A 21441-nucleotide genomic window follows, 5' to 3' on the forward strand; every position below is an offset into this window, starting at 1 on the left:
GGAGTTGGTTGTGGAGTACAGCATGACACTTCCTGTTGCCAGCAGGTGGCGCTATGACTATAACTGAATATGGATATGTAGATGTCATCAGGTCAGGAGTGTTATCACACATGTGAAGTTTGGGACAGATCGGACATTTTATGCCTAAGTTATAGCAACTTCCTTTTTCATGGCGAAACATCGAAAATTGCGAGGCCGCCACGGACACGCCCTCCGATGAAAACTCTAGATCTTCACAATTTAACGTCACAAAGGGCTTTAGATTAGACTCACCAAATTTGCTGTTGATCGGAGTAAATCTCTAGGAGGAGTTCGTTCAAGTACGACGCCTGAAAATGGCAAAAATTACACAAATTTTGCTAAGAAAATTAATAATAACCGACTTCCTGTTGGGTTTCGGATTTTGTCCCAGGAGGCTTTTTTGTAGGTATTGGTGAGTTACATGTGTGTACCGATTTTCATGCATGTACGTGAATCATAGCTGAAAGCGCACACCGCGGAACGTGTAAAGGTGGCGCTATCGAGCCGTTTTGCCACACCCATCTCTGAAACCCATATCAGACATCCATTTTCGCCAGGTTTGATGTGTGTGCAAAGTTTCATGAGTTTTCGGGTATGTTTAGGCCCTCAAAAATGCGATTCATTCCGGAGAAGAAGAATAATAATAATAATAATAAACGAAGCAGATCCAATAGGGTCCTCACACCATCGGTGCTCGGGCCCTAATAATAATAATAATAAACGGAGCAGATTCAATAGGGTCCTCACACCATCGGTGCTCGGGCCCTAATAATAATAATAATAATAATAATAAACGAAGCAGATCCAATAGGGTCCTCACACCATCGGTGCTCGGGCCCTAATTAAAGCTGCGAGCAGCGATGAACGGGCCCTCGCACCTGGGCTCACCGCCGACCGGTGGCTTCAGGAAATCAGCAAACAGTGGGCAGTATGCTTTTAATACAGTAAATATAGAAAAAATATGTCATAAGTCATTTAAATGTGCCAAACTTGCCGCTGCCAGATGGTGGCGGTATGCCTGTAACTAATTATTGGCATGTAGATGTGTTCAGGCCAGCACTATTATCAAACATATGAAGTTTGGTGCAGATTGACCTTGGTATGTTTGAGTTAGTGAAAGATATGATATATCCTGCTGCCAACAAGTGGCGCTATGATAATATCTGAATATTAGTCTTTAGGTGTCTTCAGGCCAGGACTCTTACCAAACCTGTGAATTTTGTGGCAGATCATACATTTTATGGCTAAGTTATAACATCTTCTATGTCTATGCAGAAACATCAAACTTTGTCAGGCCACCACGGACATGCCCTTTAATGAAAACTCAAGATCTTCACAATTTAACATCTCTAAGGCCTCAAGATCAGACTGACCAAATATAATGTTGCTTTAATTAAATGCAATCAATGCAAGGACTTCAGATAAATGCCAACTGTGAACCAATATGCAAAATTTTCCCTATACTCTGATGATGATAAGAACATGATTCATGATGATAACAAAATGTTATTATTGCTTGCTTTACGTCCACCACTTCTGCTTAAATGTCATTGTTACCTATCTGTACAAGTTTTGTGTGGATATTGCTTTGCTGGTGACTCCTCCTGTTACAAGAAATCACTCTTAAGCGCTACATAACTAAGAATCAATAAGGAAAACGGTGCCCAGTTGGCACATGCATTCACAGTAACCCTCTTCTAGTTTGGATTTTAAGTTTACAGAATTGAAAGGGTTAGACTTTAAAATCAACACACAGACACGTACACACAAAATATAAAATGTTGCCATCCAGTTTCATTTGTTAAAATTAACTATATTAGTTAACATGACCAATAAATAAATAGCATTTATTAATGTTAATTAATATTAAGCTAAAAAAGGTATTCATATAAAGTTTATGTACTGTGTATTAACATGAACATGAACACAGTTCATGGGGGTGTACAGCAATAAACAATAAAGTGCTCTATAAACGCTTCATTCTTTCAAAATATCTTTCAAAATCAAGTTGAGTATTTTAACGGGGTGATATATATATATATATATATATATATATATATATATATATATATATATATAACTGATCTTAAAATTATGGTTTTCAGATGTTTTGAAGAGATAACATTAACGTTTGTTTTGTTGTCAAAGTTTGTCTTAATTTTTTATTATTATTATTTTATATTCAATAAATAACACTATGTAAATATTGTCTATCAATGAAGATAAATTGATCATGCTAAAAAGTTGTATTTTTTTAAATCTTTTGCTATGTGACTGAATAGGACAAGTTCATGGTACAGTTAAGTAAAAAATAAATATAAAACAACAACTGCAAAATACGAACAATGAAAGACTTAGTGACCCTTTATATTTTCTCAAAATATCAGACTCTCAAAGATCAGACGTATTTATGTAATTACAGTATGTGCATTTTTTGTTCAAAGATGATCTGTAGGATGGCTCTCTACTCTGTCACCCTCTCTGCCTCTCACCCCTCCCCCCTGCAATAATGAGCTTCTCTGTGCCTGACTGAACGCACACACATACTGTAGAGACATTCACCAGAGTGACAGCAGGTTTCTGAGTTATTTTTTTAATTTTCTTTAATTCATTGAAGCTTGTATAAAATTTATATTTCCAGCACTTGCTCAGAATGATTAGATCTCTGTGTGAAAAAAGTTTTAAAGAGTTTGGATGCTGCACTTTAAAGATATAAAAAATTAGGGTTATGTTTTTTACTACATCTTTAAAAAATCACCACGTCAACACCGTTCGAGATATCCAAAATCCGCTCGCAATTTAACATCTTCAGAATCTTCTCTTCATGTTAAAAAAGTTTGGTGTGAACAGCTGGTTGTTCTTAGGAGTAGTGTGAATTTGTTTACTACCTGATTTTTCAAAAAATCCACATTCAAATCAAAATAGCCGGCTTCCTGTTGGTCTTAGCTAATGAGTTTGATTTAGAAAGTTGTCCAGATTGATGAGAACAATATAAGTACAGAGTTTGGTGACTGTAGGAAAAACTAACCCCCCAACTTTTGTCAAAAGATGGCGCTATAGAGTGCCTGCTCCACGCCCATTTATGACCTTTTGCCAGTGTCTAACTATCATTAATATTGATGTGTGTGTTGAGTTTCATGAAATTCTAAGCATGTTATCTGCCTCGAAAAGACAGGAATGTAATTTTAAAGTTTGACACGTTGCCATGGCAACAGCATTTGATTTATCATCGACCCCTTTACATATTCTTATTGGCCGTGTTTTGACATGATTTTGATGAAGTTTAAAGAAAATCGATTAAAATTAAGAGGCTGATTTCAAAGCATTTTGAAAATGACACGTTTCCTGCTGCCAGTTGGTGGCGCTATAACTTTGACTCATAATAGTCACATTTATGGAATCGGCATCATACAACGAACAAACTGGTGAAGTTTCATCAGAATCAGGCAATGTGTGCAACAGTTATTAGACACTTCCTGTTTCTCATTTCTCGCCATAACTTTGTCGCCTTGCCACGGCCAAACCGTTCGAGATATCAAAAATCTCCTCGCAATTTAGCGTCCCCAATGTCTTGAGATCATGCTGACCGAGTTTGGTGACAATCCCATGGAATTCCTGGGAGGAGTACGTTAAATTCCAGAGCATGCGCTTTTTAAACAGCCCTAAATATCTCACTTCCTGTTGCGTGGAGCCCATGACATAGAGTACAAAAGTTGTTCAGCTTGATGAGTTCTATATGTGTACCGAGTTTCATATCAATACGCGCAAGTATGTGTGCGCAGTACATCAAGTTTTCAAACTGTGTTCCAGGGGGCGCTGTAGAGGCCCTGAACCACGCCCGGGTCCCAGCCTCTGTGGCGTCCGGACGACGGCAGATTCCGACGTGTGTGCAAATTTTCAAGAGTTTTTGAGTATGTTAAGGCCCCCAAAAGTGCCCCAACGGTTGAAAAAAAAAAAAAAAAAAAAAAAAAAAAAAAAACAAATAAGAATCCTTAGAAGAACAATAGGGCCTTCGCCCTTTTGGGCTCGGGCCCTAATTAAAGCTGCAAGCAGCGATGAACGGGCCCTCGCACACGGGCTCACCGCCGACCGGTGGCTTTAGGAACACAGCAAACGGTGGGCAGTATGCTTTTAATACAGTAAATGTAGGAAAAATAGATCAAAGTCACTTAAATGTGCCAAACTTCCTGCTGCCAACTGGTGGCGCTATGCCAATAACTGATTATTGGCATGTACATGTGTTCAGGCCACCACTTTCATCAAACATATGAAGTTTGGTGCAGATTGACCTTGGTATGTGTGAGTTAGTGCAAGATATGATATATCCTGCTGCCAATAGGTGGCACTATAATAATATCTGTATATTGGCCTTTAGATGTCTTCAGGCCAGGACTCTTACCAAACATGTGAAGTTTGAGGCAGATCGGACATTTTATGGCTGAGTTATAACAACTTTTATGTCCATGGCGAAACATCAAACTTTGTCAGGCCGCCATGGACACGCCCTTTAACGAAAACTCAAGATCTTCACAATTTAACATCTCTAAGGCCTCGAGATCAGACTGACCAAATATAATGTTGATATCAGTAAATCTCTAGAAGGAGTTTGGTACAAGTCATTTCCTGTTGCCAACAGGTGGCGCTGTGATTATAATAGAATATAGGCCTTCAGATTGGTTCAGGCCAGGACTCTTATCGAACATGTGAAGTTTGAGGCAAATCGGACATTTTATGGCTGAGTTATAACAAGATTTATATCCATGGCGAGACCACGAAATTTGCCAGGCCGCCACGGACACGCCCTTCAACGAAAACTCAAGATCTTCGCAATTTAACATCGCTAAAGCCTTTTTATTAGACTGACCGATTTTGGTGTTGATCTGATTAAATCTCCAGGAGGAATTTGTTGCAGAGTACAGCATGACACTTCCTGGTGCCTGCAGGTGGCGCTATGAGTAAAACTGAATATGGGCATGTAGATGTCTTCAGGTCAGGAGTGTTATCACACATGTGAAGTTTGGGGCAGATCGGGCATTTTATGCCTGAGTTATAGCAACTTCCTTTTTCATGGCGAAACATCGAAATTTGCGAGGCCGCCACGGACACGCCCTCTGATGAAAACTCTAGATCTTCGCAATTTAACGTCACAAAGGGCTTTAGATTAGACTCACCAAATTTGGTGTTGATCCGAATAAATCTCTAGGAGGAGTTCGTTCAAGTATGACGCCTGAAAATGGCAAAAATGACACAAATTTTGCTAAGAAAATTAAAAATAACCGACTTCCTGTTGGGTTTCGGATTTTGTCCCAGGAGGCTTTTTTGTAGGTATTGGTGAGTTACATGTGTGTACCGATTTGCGTGCATGTACGTGAATCACAGCTGAATGCGCACACCGCGGAACGTGTAAAGGTGGCGCTATTGAGCCATTTTGCCACACCCACTTCTGCAACCCATATCAGACGTCCATTTTCGCCAGGTTTGATGTGTGTGCAAAGTTTCATGAGTTTTCGGGTATGTTTAGGCCCTCAAAAATGCGATTCATTCCGGAGAAGAAGAATAATAATAATTAAAGCTGCAAGCAGCGATGAACGGGCCCTCGCACACGGGCTCACCGCTGACCGGTGGCTTTAGGAACACAGCAAATGGTGGGTAGTATGCTTTTAATACAGTAAAAATAGGAGAAATATGTCAAAGTCACTTAAATGTGCCAAATTTACTGCCGCCAGCTGGTGGCGCTATGCCTATAACTGATTATTGGCATGTAGATGTGTTTAGGCTACCACTTTCATCAAACATATGAAGTTTGGTGCAGATTGACCTTGGTATGTTTGAGTTAGTGAAAGATATGATATATCCTGCTACCAACAGGTGGCGCTATGATAATATCTGAATATTGGCCTTTAGGTGTCTTCAGGCCAGGACTCTTACCAAACCTGTGAAGTTTGAGGCAGATCGGACATTTTATGGCTGAGTTATAATAACTTCTATGTCCATGGCGAAACATCAAACTTTGTCACGCAGCCACGGACACGCCCTTTAACGAAAACTCAAGATCTTCGCAATTTAACATCTCTAAGGCCTCTAGATCAGACTGACCAAATATAATGTCGATATCATTAAATCTCTAGGAGGAGTTTGATACAAGTCATTTCCTGTTGCCAACAGGTGGCGCTGTGATTATAATAGATTATTGGCCTTCAGATGTGTTCAGGCCAGGACTCTTATCGAATATGTGAAGTTTGAGGCAAATCGGACATTTTATGGCTGAGTTATAACAAGTTTTATATCCATGGCGAGACCTCGAAATTTGTCAGGCCGCCACGGACACGCCCTTCAACGAAAACTCAAGATCTTCACAATTTAACATCACTAAGGCCTTTATATTAGACTGACCGATTTTGGTGTTGATCTGTATAAATCTCTAGGAGGAGTTGGTTGTGGAGTACAGCATGACACTTCCTGTTGCCAGCAGGTGGCGCTATGACTATAACTGAATATGGATATGTAGATGTCATCAGGTCAGGAGTGTTATCACACATGTGAAGTTTGGGACAGATCGGACATTTTATGCCTAAGTTATAGCAACTTCCTTTTTCATGGCGAAACATCGAAAATTGCGAGGCCGCCACGGACACGCCCTCCGATGAAAACTCTAGATCTTCACAATTTAACGTCACAAAGGGCTTTAGATTAGACTCACCAAATTTGCTGTTGATCGGAGTAAATCTCTAGGAGGAGTTCGTTCAAGTACGACGCCTGAAAATGGCAAAAATGACACAAATTTTGCTAAGAAAATTAATAATAACCGACTTCCTGTTGGGTTTCGGATTTTGTCCCAGGAGGCTTTTTTGTAGGTATTGGTGAGTTACATGTGTGTACCGATTTTCATGCATGTACGTGAATCATAGCTGAAAGCGCACACCGCGGAACGTGTAAAGGTGGCGCTATCGAGCCGTTTTGCCACACCCATCTCTGAAACCCATATCAGACATCCATTTTCGCCAGGTTTGATGTGTGTGCAAAGTTTCATGAGTTTTCGGGTATGTTTAGGCCCTCAAAAATGCGATTCATTCCGGAGAAGAAGAATAATAATAATAATAATTAAAGCTGCAAGCAGCGATGACCGGGCCCTCGCCGTCTGTGCATTCGCAATCCCGATAGCATCAGGAAAACGGTGCCCAGTTGGCACATGCATTCACAGTAACCCTTTGGACTAACCCTAACTGTCTCTCCTCCTCTCTGTCTCTTTCTCTTACCACCCATCCCCCCTCCTTACACTCAACCACTTACCACACAAACACACACATTGAGTGCAGAGCAGAGTGAGATCAGATATGTTTTTTTATTTTCTTTAATTCGTGGAGTTTTGTATAATTATGAAATGAACTGTGTTTGATCAGAATGAATAGTTATTTGTTTGAAAAAAGTTTCAAAGAGTTAGGATGCTGCACTTTAAATATATAATAAATCATTGAAAATTGAAAATGGAAAATTAAATTCTAAGCACGCTATCTGCCTCAAAAACACAGGAAACAAATATTTGAATTTATTTTTTATTTTTATTTATTTGCCATGGCAACAGCATTTGATGCATCAGGGACGCCTTTACAGACTCTCATCAGCCGTGTTTTTACATTATTCTGATGAAGTTTGAAGAAAATCGAGTACAAATATATTGTTCGTTGTTTGTTCGTGTTTGTAAGTTCATTAACCATTGTTACCAAATAGTTACTATTTTAAATAGTTACCATGTTTTATGGTCTACAAGCATTTTTAAATATTATTTTAATAATCTATAAGCATCTGTGAAATAATTATAAACAAATATATTAAAAATAAATACATATTAACTTAGTTGATTTTTTTTGGCCTTTTTGTATTTGTTTCTCATTCTAATTAAGTGAACTGAGCAGTATAGTGTCATACTTATAAGATTTTTTGTTCTACCAGTGAGAGTGTATATATGTATTTAAATCATATAATTTTTCCTTAAAAGATAAAAAAAGATTTTAATGCTCTTTAAGCACCTATACAAAATAATTATGTAAAAGTACACTGAAAGTACAGTATATATCAACTGATTCTATGGATTATTGTCATTCTTATACACTGACAATGAGCTAAATAGCATTAGAGGTCAAACGATTCCTTATCTTATGAGGACCTCTAGTGTTCATCCCTGGTATTAGAGCTTTAATCTGACAAATTTAAATGACACTTTAATGTTTTTGGGGCCTCTGAGCATGATAACATTTTGAAACTATACGTATTTCCTAAGAATTTCTTGTTCTTTATATGTAAAAAGTTTTGATGAGTTAGAATAATGCAATTTAAAGATATATGAAAATAACTCTTCATCTTTTTTATTGTTACTTTCATAAATCACCACATCAACACCGTTCAAGATATCCCAAAGCCGTTCACAATATAGGGAACATTTTCCCTATATTCTGATGATGATGATAAGAACATGTAATTCATGATGATAACAAAATGTTATTATTGCTTGCTTTACGTCCACCACTTCTGCTTCAATGTCATCGTTACCTATCTGTTCATTTTGTGTGTGGATATTGCTTTGCAGGTGACTCCTGTTATAAGACATAACTTTTAAGCGCTATAACTAAGAAAGAATCAATTAGGAAAACGGTGCCCAGTTGGCACATGCATTCACAGTAACCCTCAGCCAGTTTGGATTTAAAGTTTACAGAATTGAAAGGGTTAGACTTTAAAATCAACACAGAGACACATACACATACTATATAAAATGTTGCCATCCAGTTTCATTTGTTAACATTAACTATATTAGTTAACATGAACAATAATTAAATAGCATTTATTAATGTTAATTAATATTAAGCTAAAAAAGTATTCATATATTGTTTAAAGGTAAATTAGTATCTTTTAACATTAGTTTATGTACTGTGAATTAACATGAACATGAACACAGTTCATGTGGGCGTACAGCAATACCCAATAAAGTGCTCTATAAACGCTTCATTCTTTGAAAATATCTTTAAAAATCAAGTTGAGTATTGTAATGGGGCGATATATATATATATATATATATATATATATATATATATATATATATATAACTGATCTTAAAATGGTAAAATTTTCAGATGTTTTGAACAGATAACAGCAAAGTTTGTTTTGTTGACAAAGTTTGTCTTGAAACTGTTAATTAAAATGTTATATTCAATAAATAACACTATGAAAATAAATGTCTATCAATGAAGATAAACCGCTCATGCTAAAAAGTTGTATTTTTCTTAATCTTTTGCTATGTGACTGAATAGGACAAGTTCATGGTACAGTTCAGTAAAAAATAAATAAAAAAACAACAACTGCAAAATACAAACAATGAAAGACTTAGTGACCCTTTATATTTTCTCAAAATATCAGACTCTCAAAGATCAAACATATTTATGTAACATCAATGTGCATTTTTTCCTCAAAGATGGTCTTTAGCAAGACAGCATGTTCTACTCTCTCTCCCTCTCTCCCTTTCACCCCTCCCCCTTCAGTCTCTCTTCAGTCACTCAATGGTGACTGAACACAGACAATCAAGGCAGAGTGACAGCAGGTTTCTGATTTATTTTTTTAATTTTCTTTAATTCGTAGAAGCTTGAATTAAATTGATATTTACAGCACTTGCTCAGAATGATAAGATCTCTGTGTGAAAAAAGTTTTAAATAGTTAAGATGCTGCACTTTAAAGATATAGAAAATGACGGTTATACATCTTTAAAAAATCACCACGTCAACACCGTTCAAGATATCCCAAAACCGCTCGCAATTTAACATCTTCAGAATCTTCTCTTCATGTTAAAAAAGTTTGGTGTGAACAGCTTGTTCTTCTTAGGAGGAGTATAAATTTGTTTACAGCCTGATTTTTCCAAAAATCCACATTCAAATCAAAATAGCCGGCTTCCTGTTGGTGTTAGCTAATTAGTTTAATTTAGAAAGTTGTCCAGATTGATGAGAACAACATATGTACAGAGTTTGGTGACTGTAGGAAAAACTAACCCCCCAACTTTTGTCAAAAGATGGCGCTATAGAGTGCCTGCTCCACGCCCATTTATGATCTTTTGCCAGTGTCTAACTATCATTAATATTGATGTGTGTGTTGAGTTTCATGAAATTCTAAGCATGTTATCTGCCTCGAAAAGACAGGAATCTAATTGTAAAGTTTGAGACGTTGCCATGGCAACAGCATTTGATTTATCATCGACCCCTTTACATATTCTTATCGGCCGTGTTTTGTCATGATTTTGATGAAGTTTAAAGAAAATCAAGTAAAATTAAGAGGCTGATTTCAAAGCATTTTGAAAATGACACGCTTCCTGCTGCCAGTTGGTGGCGCTATAACTTTGACTCATAATAGTCACATTTATGGAATCGGCATCATACAACAAACAAACTGGTGAAGTTTCATCAGAATCAGGCAATGTGTGCAACAGTTATTAGACACTTCCTGTTTCTCATTTCTCGCCATAACTTTGTCGCCTTGCCACGGCCAAACCGTTCGAGATATCAAAAATCTCCTCGCAATTTAGCGTCCCCAATGTCTTGAGATCATGCTGACCGAGTTTGGTGACAATCCCATGGAATTCCTGGGAGGAGTACGTTAAATTCCAGAGCATGCGCTTTTTAAACAGCCCTAAATATCTCACTTCCTGTTGCGTGGAGCCCATGACATAGAGTACAAAAGTTGTTCAGCTCGATGAGTTCTATATGTGTACCGAGTTTCATATCAATATATGCAAGTATGTGTGCGCAGTACATCAAGTTTTCAAACTGTGTTCCAGGGGGCGCTGTAGAGGCCCTGAACCACGCCCGGGTCCCAGCCTCTGTGGCGTCCGGACGACGGCAGATTCCGACGTGTGTGCAAATTTTCAAGAGTTTTTGAGTATGTTAAGGCCCCCAAAAGTGCCCCAACGGTTGAAAAAAAATAAAAATAAAAAAAAAAAAAAAACAAATAAGAATCCTTAGAAGAACAATAGGGCCTTCGCCCTTTTGGGCTCGGGCCCTAATAAACGAAGCAGATCCAATAGGGTCCTCACACCATCGGTGCTCGGGCCCTAATAAGAAACGGAGCAGATCCAATAGGGTCCTCACACCATCGGTGCTCGGGCCCTAATAATAATAATAAACGAAGCAGATCCAATAGGGTCCTCACACCATCGGTGCTCGGGCCCTAATAATAATAAACGAAGCAGATCCAATAGGGTCCTCACACCATCGGTGCTCGGGCCCTAATAATAATAATAATAATTAAAGCTGCAAGCAGCGATGAACGGGCCCTCGCACACGGGCTCACCGCCGACCGGTGGCTTTAGGAACACAGCAAATGGTGGGTAGTATGCTTTTAATACAGTAAAAATAGGAGAAATATGTCAAAGTCACTTAAATGTGCCAAATTTCCTGCTGCCAGCTGGTGGAGCTATGCCTATAACTGATTATTGGCATGTAGATGTGTTCAGGCCACCACTTTCATCAAACATATGAAGTTTGGTGCAGATTGACCTTGGTATGTTTGAGTTAGTGAAAGATATGATATATCCTGCTGCCAACAGGTGGCGCTATGATAATATCTGAATATTGGCCTTTAGGTGTCTTCAGGCCAGGACTCTTACCAAACTTGTGAAGTTTGAGGCAGATCGGACATTTTACGCCTGAGTTATAACAACTTCTATGTCCATGGCGAAACATCAAACTTTGTCACGCCGCCACGGACACGCCCTTTAACGAAAACTCAAGATCTTTGCAATTTAACATCTCTAAGGCCTCTAGATCAGACTGACCAAATATAATGTTGATATCATTAAATCTCTAGGAGGAGTTTGATACAAGTCATTTCCTGTTGCCAACAGGTGGCGCTGTGATTATAATAGAATATTGGCCTTCAGATGTGTTCAGGCCAGGACTCTTATCGAATATGTGAAGTTTGAGGCAAATCGGACATTTTATGGCTGAGTTATAACAAGTTTTATATCCATGGCGAGACCTCGAAATTTGTCAGGCCGCCACGGACACGCCCTTTACCGAAAACTCAAGATCTTCACAATTTAACATCACTAAGGCCTTTATATTAGACTGACCTATTTTGGTGTTGATCTGTATAAATCTCTAGGAGGAGTTGGTTGTAGAGTACAGCGTGACACTTCCTGTTGCCAGCAGGTGGCGCTATGACTATAACTGAATATGGATATGTAGATGTCATCAGGTCAGGAGTGTTATCACACATGTGAAGTTTGGGACAGATCGGACATTTTATGCCTAAGTTATAGCAACTTCCTTTTTCATGGCGAAACATCGAAATTTGCGAGGCCGCCACGGACACGCCCTTCGATGAAAACTCTAGATCTTCACAATTTAACGTCACAAAGGGCTTTAGATTAGACTCACCAAATTTGCTGTTGATCGGAGTAAATCTCTAGGAGGAGTTCGTTCAAGTACCACGCCTGAAAATGGCAAAAATGACACAAATTTTGCTAAGAAAATTAATAATAACCGACTTCCTGTTGGGTTTCGGATTTTGTCCCAGGAGGCTTTTTTGTAGGTATTGGTGAGCTACATGTGTGTACCGATTTTCATGCATGTACGTGAATCACAGCTGAAAGCGCACACCGCGGAACGTGTAAAGGTGGCGCTATCGAGCCGTTTTGCCACACCCATCTCTGAAACCCATATCAGACGTCCATTTTCGCCAGGTTTGATGTGTGTGCAAAGTTTCATGAGTTTTCGGGTATGTTTAGGCCCTCAAAAATGCGATTCATTCCGGAGAAGAATAATAATAATAATAATAATTAAAGCTGCAAGCAGCGATGAACGGGCCCTCGCACACGGGCTCACCGCCGACCGGTGGCTTTAGGAACACAGCAAACGGTGGGCAGTATGCTTTTAATACAGTAAATGTAGGAAAAATAGATAAAAGTCACTTAAATGTGCCAAACTTCCTGCTGCCAGCTGGTGGCGCTATGCCTATAACTGATTATTGGCATGTAGATGTGTTCAGGCCAGCACTTTCATCAAACATATGAAGTTTGGTGCAGATTGAACTTGGTATGTGTGAGTTAGTGCAAGATATGATATATCCTGCTGCCAATAGGTGGCACTATAATAATATCTGTATATTGGCCTTTAGATGTCTTCAGGCCAGGACTCTTACCAAACATGTGAAGTTTGAGGCAGATCGGACATTTTATGGCTGAGTTATAACAACTTTTATGTCCATGGCGAAACATCAAACTTTGTCAGGCCACCATGGACGCGCCCTTTAACGAAAACTCAAGATCTTCGCAATTTAACATCTCTAAGGCCTCGAGATCAGACTGACCAAATATAATGTTGATATCATTAAATCTCTAGGAGGAGTTTGGTACAAGTCATTTCCTGTTGCCAACAGGTGGCGCTGTGATTACAATAGAATATAGGCCTTCAGATTGGTTCAGGCCAGGACTCTTATCGAACATGTGAAGTTTGAGGCAAATCGGACATTTTATGGCTGAGTTATAACAAGATTTATATCCATGGCGAGACCACGAAATTTGCCAGGCAGCCACGGACACGCCCTTCAACGAAAACTCAAGATCTTCGCAATTTAACATCGCTAAATCCTTTTTATTAGACTGACCGATTTTGGTGTTGATCTGATTAAATCTCCAGGAGGAATTTGTTGCAGAGTACAGCATGACACTTCCTGGTGCCTGCAGGTGGCGCTATGAGTAAAACTGAATATGGGCATGTAGATGTCTTCAGGTCAGGAGTGTTATCACACATGTGAAGTTTGGGGCAGATCGGGCATTTTATGCCTGAGTTATAGCAACTTCCTTTTTCATGGCGAAACATCGAAATTTGCGAGGCCGCCATGGACACGCCCTCCGATGAAAACTCTAGATCTTCGCAATTTAACGTCACAAAGGGCTTTAGATTAGACTCACCAAATTTGGTGTTGATCCGAATAAATCTCTAGGAGGAGTTCGTTCAAGTATGACGCCTGAAAATGGCAAAAATGACACAAATTTTGCTAAGAAAATTAATAATAACCGACTTCCTGTTGGGTTTCGGATTTTGTCCCAGGAGGCTTTTTTGTAGGTATTGGTGAGTTACATGTGTGTACCGATTTGCGTGCATGTACGTGAATCACAACTGAATGCGCACACCGCGGAACGTGTAAAGGTGGCGCTATTGAGCCATTTTGCCACACCCACTTCTGCAACCCATATCAGACGTCCATTTTCGCCAGGTTTGATGTGTGTGCAAAGTTTCATGAGTTTTCGGGTATGTTTAGGCCCTCAAAAATGCGATTCATTCCGGAGAAGAAGAATAATAATAATTAAAGCTGCGAGCAGCGATGAACGGGCCCTCGCACCCGGGCTCACCGCCGACCGGTGGCTTCAGGAAAACAGCAAACGGTGGGCAGTATGCTTTTAATACAGTAAATGTAGAAAAAATATGTCATAAGTCATTTAAATGTGCCAAACTTGCCGCTGCCAGCTGGTGGCACTATGCCTATAACTGATTATTGGCATGTAGATGTGTTCAGGCCAGCACTTTTATCAAACATATGAAGTTTGGTGCAGATTGACCTTGGTATGTTTGAGTTAGTGAAAGATATGAGATATCCTGCTGCCAACAGGTGGGGCTATGATAATATCTGAATATTGGTCTTTAGGTGTCTTCAGGCCAGGACTCTTACCAAACCTGTGAATTTTGTGGCAGATCAGACAGTTTCAGGCTAAGTTATAACCACTTCTATGTCTATGCAGAAACATCAAACTTTGTCAGGCCACCACGGACATGCCCTTTAATGAAAACTCAAGATCTTCACAATTTAACATCTCTAAGGCCTCAAGATCAGACTGACCAAATATAATGTTGATTTAATTAAATGCAATCAATGCAAGGACTTCAGATAGATGCCAACTGTGAACCAGTATGCTACAAATAAGAACATGTAATTCATGATGATAGCAAAATGTTATTATTGCTTCCTTTATATCCACCACTTCTGCTTAAATGTCATTGTTACCTATCTGAACAATTTTTGTATAATATATTTTTGTATAAAATCAATTTTTGTCATAACTAAGAATCAATAAGGAAGACGGTGCCCAGTTGGCACATGCATTCACAGTAACCATCTGCTAGTTTGGATTTTAAGTTTACAGAATTGAAAGGGTTACACTTTAGAATCAACACACAGACACATACACACAAAATATAAAATGTTGCCATCCAGTTTCATTTGTTAAAATTAACTATATCAGTTAACATGACCAATAAATAAATAGCATTTATTAATGTTAATTAATATTAAGCTAAAAAAAAGTATTCATATAAAGTTTATGTACAGTGAATTAACATGAACATGAACACAGTTCATGTGGGTGTACAGCAATAAACAATAAAGTGCTCTATAAACGCTTAATTCTTTCAAAATATCTTTAAAAATCAAGTTGAGTATTTTAACGGGGTGATATATATATTTATAACTGTTCTTAAAATTATGGTTTTCAGATGTTTTGAAGAGATAACAGTAACGTTTGTTTTGTTGTCAAAGTTTGTCTTAATTTTTTATTATTATTATTTTATATTCAATAAATAACACTATGTAAATATTGTCTATCAATGAAGATAAATTGATCATGCTAAAAAGTTGTATTTTTTAAAATCTTTTGCTATGTGACTGAATAGGACAAGTTCATGGTACAGTTAAGTAAAAAATAAATAAAAAACAACAACTGCAAAAAATGAACAATGAAAGACTTAGTGACCCTTTATATTTTCTCAAAATATCAGACTCTCAAAGATCAGAAATATTTATGTAATTACACTACATACAGTATGTGCATTTTGTTCAAAGATGGTCTGTAGGATGGCTCTCTACTCTGTCACCCTCTCTGCCTCTCACCCCTCCCCCCTGCAATAATGAGCTTCTCTGTGCCTGACTGAACGCACATACATACTGTAGAGACATTCACCAGAGTGACAGCAGGTTTCTGAGTTCTTTTTTAAATTTTCTTTAATTCATAGAAGCTTTTATACATTTTTTATTTCCAGCACTTGCTCAGAATGATTAGATCTCTGTGTGAAAAAAGTTTTAAAGAGTTTGGATGCTGCACTTTAAAGATATAAAAATATTTTTTACTATATCTTTAAAAAATCACCACGTCCACACCGTTCAAGATATCCAAAATCCGGTCGCAATTTAACATCTTCAGAATATTCTCTTCATGTTAAAAAAGTTTGGTGTGAACAGCTGGTTGTTCTTAGAAGTAGTGTGCATTTGTTTACAGCCTGATTTTTCAAAAAATCCACATTCAAATCAAAATAGCCGGCTTCCTGTTGGTCTCAGCTAATGAGTTTGATTTAGAAAGTTGTCCAAATTGATGAGATTAATATATGTACAGAGTTTAGTGACTGTAGGAAAAACTAACCCCCCAACTTTTGTCAAAAGATGGCGCTATAGAGTGCCTGCTCCACGCCCATTTATGACCTTTTGCCAGTGTCTAACTATCATAAATATTGATGTGTGTGTTGAGTTTCATGAAATTCTAAGCATGTTAACTGCCTCGAAAAGACAGGAATCTAATTTTAAAGTTTGACATGTTGCCATGGCAACAGCATTCGATTTATCATCGACCCCTTTACATATTCTTATCGGCCGTGTTTTGACATGATTTTGATGAAGTTTAAAGAAAATCGAGTAAAATTAAGAGGCTGATTTCAAAGCATTTTGAAAATGACACACTTCCTGCTGCCAGTTGGTGGCGCTATAACTTTGACTCATAATAGTCACATTTATGGAATCGGCATCATACAACGAACAAACTGGTGAAGTTTCATCAGAATCAGGCAATGTGGTCAACAGTTATTAGACACTTCCTGTTTCTCATTTCTCGCCATAACTTTGTCGCCTTGCCACGGCCAAACCGTTCGAGATATCAAAAATCTCCTCGCAATTTAGCGTCCCCAATGTCTTGAGATCATGCTGACCGAGTTTGGTGACAATCCCATGGAATTCCTGGGAGGAGTACGTTAAATTCCAGAGCATGCGCTTTTTAAACAGCCCTAAATATCTCACTTCCTGTCAGGTGGAGCCTATGACATAGAGTACAAAAGTTGTTTGGCTCAGTGAGATCTATATGTGTACCGAGTTTCATATCAATACATGCAAGTATGTGTGCGCAGTACATCAAGTTTTCAAACTGTGTTCCAGGGGGCGCTGTAGAGGCCCTGAACCACGCCCGGGTCCCAGCCTCTTTGGCGTCCTGATGGCCGCAGATTCCGACGTGTGTGCAAATTTTCAAGAGTTTTTGAGTATGTTAAGGCCCCCAAAAGTGCCCGGAAGGTTGAAAAAAATAAAAAAAAAAAAAAAAAAAAAATAATAACCCTTAGAAGAACAATAGGGCCTTCGCCCTTTTGGGCTCGGGCCCTAATTAAAGCTGCAAGCAGCGATGAACGGGCCCTCGCACACGGGCTCACCGCCGACCGGTGGCTTTAGGAACACAGCCAATGGTGGGTAGTATGCTTTTAATACAATAAAATTAGGAGAAATATGTAAAAGTCACTTAAATGTGCCAAGTTTCCTGCTGCCAGCTGGTGGCGCTATGCCTATAACTGATTATTGGCATATAGATGTGTTCAGGCCAGCACTTTCGTCAAACATATGAAGTTTGGTGCAGATTGACCTTGGTATGTTTGAGTTAGTAAAATATATGATAAATCCTGCTGCCAACAGGTGGCACTATGATAATATCTGAATATTGGCCTTTAGGTGTCTTCAGGCCAGGACTCTTACCAAACCTGTGAAGTTTGAGGAAGATCGGACATTTTATGGCTGAGTTATAACAACTTCTATTTCCATGGCGAAACATCAAAATTGTCACGCCGCCACGGACACGCCATTTAACGAAAACTCAAGATCTTCACAATTTAACATCTCTAAGGCCTCTAGATCAGACTGACCAAATATAATGTTGATATCATTAAATCTCTAGGAGGAGTTTGGTACAAGTCATTTCCTGTTGCCAACAGGTGGCGCTGTGATTATAATAGAATATAGGCCTTCAGATAGGTTCAGGCCAGGACTCTTATCGAACATGTGAAGTTTGAGGCAAATCGGACATTTTATGGCTGAGTTATAACAAGTTTTATGTCCACGGCGAGACCATGAAATTTGCCAGGCCGCCACGGACACGCCCTTCAACGAAAACTCAAGATCTTCGCAATTTAACATCGCTAAAGCCTTTTTATTAGACTGACCGATTTTGGTGTTGATCTGATTAAATCTCCAGGAGGAGTTTGTTGCAGAGTACAGCATGACACTTCCTGGTGCCTGCAGGTGGCGCTATGAGTAAAACTGAATATGGGCATGTAGATGTCTTCAGGTCAGGAGTGTTATCACACATGTGAAGTTTGGGGCAGATCGGGCATTTTATGCCTGAGTTATAGCAACTTCCTTTTTCATGGCGAAACATCGAAATTTGCGAGGCCGCCACGGACACGCCCTCTGATGAAAACTCTAGATCTTCACAATTTAACGTCACAAAGGGCTTTAGATTAGACTCACCAAATTTGGTGTTGATCCGAATAAATTTCTAGGAGGAGTTCGTTCAAGTATGACGCCTGAAAATGGCAAAAATGACACAAATTTTGCTTAGAAAATTAATAATAACCGACTTCCTGTTGGGTTTCGGATTTTGTCCCAGGAGGCTTTTTTGTAGGTATTGGTGAGTTACATGTGTGTACCGATTTGCGTGCATGTACGTGAATCACAGCTGAATGCGCACACCGCGGAACGTGTAAAGGTGGCGCTATTGAGCCATTTTGCCACACCCACTCCTGCAACCCACATCAGACGTCCATTTTCGCCAGGTTTGATGTGTGTGCAAAGTTTCGTTAGTTTTCGGGTATGTTTAGGCCCTCAAAAATGCGATTCATTCCGGATAAGAAGAATAATAATAATAATAATTAAAGCTGCAAGCAGCGATGAACGGGCCCTCGCACACGGGCTCATCGCCGACCGGTGGCTTTAGGAACACAGCAAATGGTGGGTAGTATGCTTTTAATACAGTAAAAATAGGAGAAATATGTCAAAGTCACTTAAATGTGCCAAATTTCCTGCTGCCAGCTGGTGGCGCTATGCCTATAACTGATTATTGGCATGTAGATGTGTTCAGGCCACCACTTTCATCAAACATATGAAGTTTGGTGCAGATTGACCTTGGTATGTTTGAGTTAGTGAAAGATATGATATATCCTGCTGCCAACAGGTGGCACTATGATAATATCTGAATATTGGCCTTTAGGTGTCTTCAGGCCAGGACTCTTACCAAACCTGTGAAGTTTGAGGCAGATCGGACATTTTATGGCTGAGTTATAACAACTTCTATGTCCATGGCGAAACATCAAACTTTGTCACGCCGCCACAGACACGCCCTTTAACGAAAACTCAAGATCTTCACAATTTAACATCTCTAAGGCATCTAGATCAGACTGACCAAATATAATGTTGATATCAATAAATTTCTAGGAGGAGTTTGATACAAGTCATTTCCTGTTGCCAACAGGTGGCGCTGTGATTATAATAGAATATTGGCCTTCAGATGTGTTCAGGCCAGGACTCTTATCGAATATGTGAAGTTTGAGGCAAATCGGACATTTTATGGCTGAGTTATAACAAGTTTTATATCCATGGCGAGACCTCGAAATTTGTCAGGCCGCCACGGACACGCCCTTTACCGAAAACTCAAGATCTTCACAATTTAACATCTCTAAGGCCTTTATATTAGACTGACCGATTTTGGTGTTGATCTGTATAAATCTCTAGGAGGAGTTGGTGGTAGAGTACAGCATGACACTTCCTGTTGCCAGCAGGTGGCGCTATGACTATAACTGAATATGGATATGTAGATGTCATCAGGTCAGGAGTGTTATCACACATGTGAAGTTTGGGACAGATCGGACATTTTATGCCTAAGTTATAGCAACTTCCTTTTTCATGGCGAAACATCGAAATTTGCGAGGCCGCCACGGACACGCCCTCTGATGAAAACTCTAGATCTTCACAATTTAACGTCACAAAGGGCTTTAGATTAGACTCACCAAATTTGCTGTTGATCGGAGTAAATCTCTAGGAGGAGTTCGTTCAAGTACGACGCTTGAAAATGGCAAAAATGACACAAATTTTGCTTAGAAAATTAATAATAACCGACTTCCTGTTGGGTTTCGGATTTTGTCCCAGGAGGCTTTTTTGTAGGTATTGGTGAGATACATGTGTGTACCGATTTTCATGCATGTACGTGAATCATAGCTGAAAGCGCACACCGCGGAACGTGTAAAGGTGGCGCTATCGAGCCGTTTTGCCACACCCATCTCTGAAACCCATATCAGACATCCATTTTCGCCAGGTTTGATGTGTGTGCAAAGTTTCATGAGTTTTCGGGTATGTTTAGGCCCTCAAAAATGCGATTCATTCCGGAGAAGAAGAATAATAATAATAATAATAAACGAAGCAGATCCAATAGGGTCCTCACACCATCGGTGCTCGGGCCCTAATAATAATAATAAACGGAGCAGATTCAATAGGGTCCTCACACCATCGGTGCTCGGGCCCTAATAAGAAACGGAGCAGATCCAATAGGGTCCTCACACCATCGGTGCTCGGGCCCTAATAAACGAAGCAGATCCAATAGGGTCCTCACACCATCGGTGCTCGGGCCCTAATAACAACAAAAATAATCTGATAATTTTCGGGTAGAATGTCATGTGGTGCAACTATGTTAATAATAGTAATAATCTGACAACTTTCTTGTAATATCATGTGGTGCAACTACAACAACAACAATAATAATAATAATTTTCTTGGAAAATGTCATGTGGTTCGACTACATTAATAATAATAATATTAATATGACAATTTTCTTGTAAAATGTCATGTGGTGCAGCTATCCAAATAATAATAATAATAATAATAATGATGATGATAAAAATAAATAATAATAATAATCTGACAAATTTCTTGTAAAATGTCATGTGGTGCACCTACCATAATAATAATAATAATAATAATAATCAGATAATTGTCTTGTAAAATGTCATATAGTTCAACTACATTAATAATAATAATATTAATATGACAGTTTTTTTGTAAAATGTCATGTGGTGCAACTACCCAAATAATATTAATAATGATGATCATAATAAATAATAACAATAATAACAATAATATAATATAATATAATATAATAATTCATAATAATAATCTGTGAATTTTCTTGTAAAATGTCATGTGGTGCAACTACCCAAATAATAATATTAATAATAATAATAATCTGATAATTATCTTGTGAAATGTCATGTGGTTCAACTACCCAAATAATAATAATATTAATAACAATAATAATCT

Source organism: Garra rufa, chromosome 24, assembly GCF_049309525.1.
Source record: "Garra rufa chromosome 24, GarRuf1.0, whole genome shotgun sequence".
In the NCBI taxonomy this organism is placed as follows: Eukaryota; Metazoa; Chordata; class Actinopteri; order Cypriniformes; family Cyprinidae; genus Garra; species Garra rufa.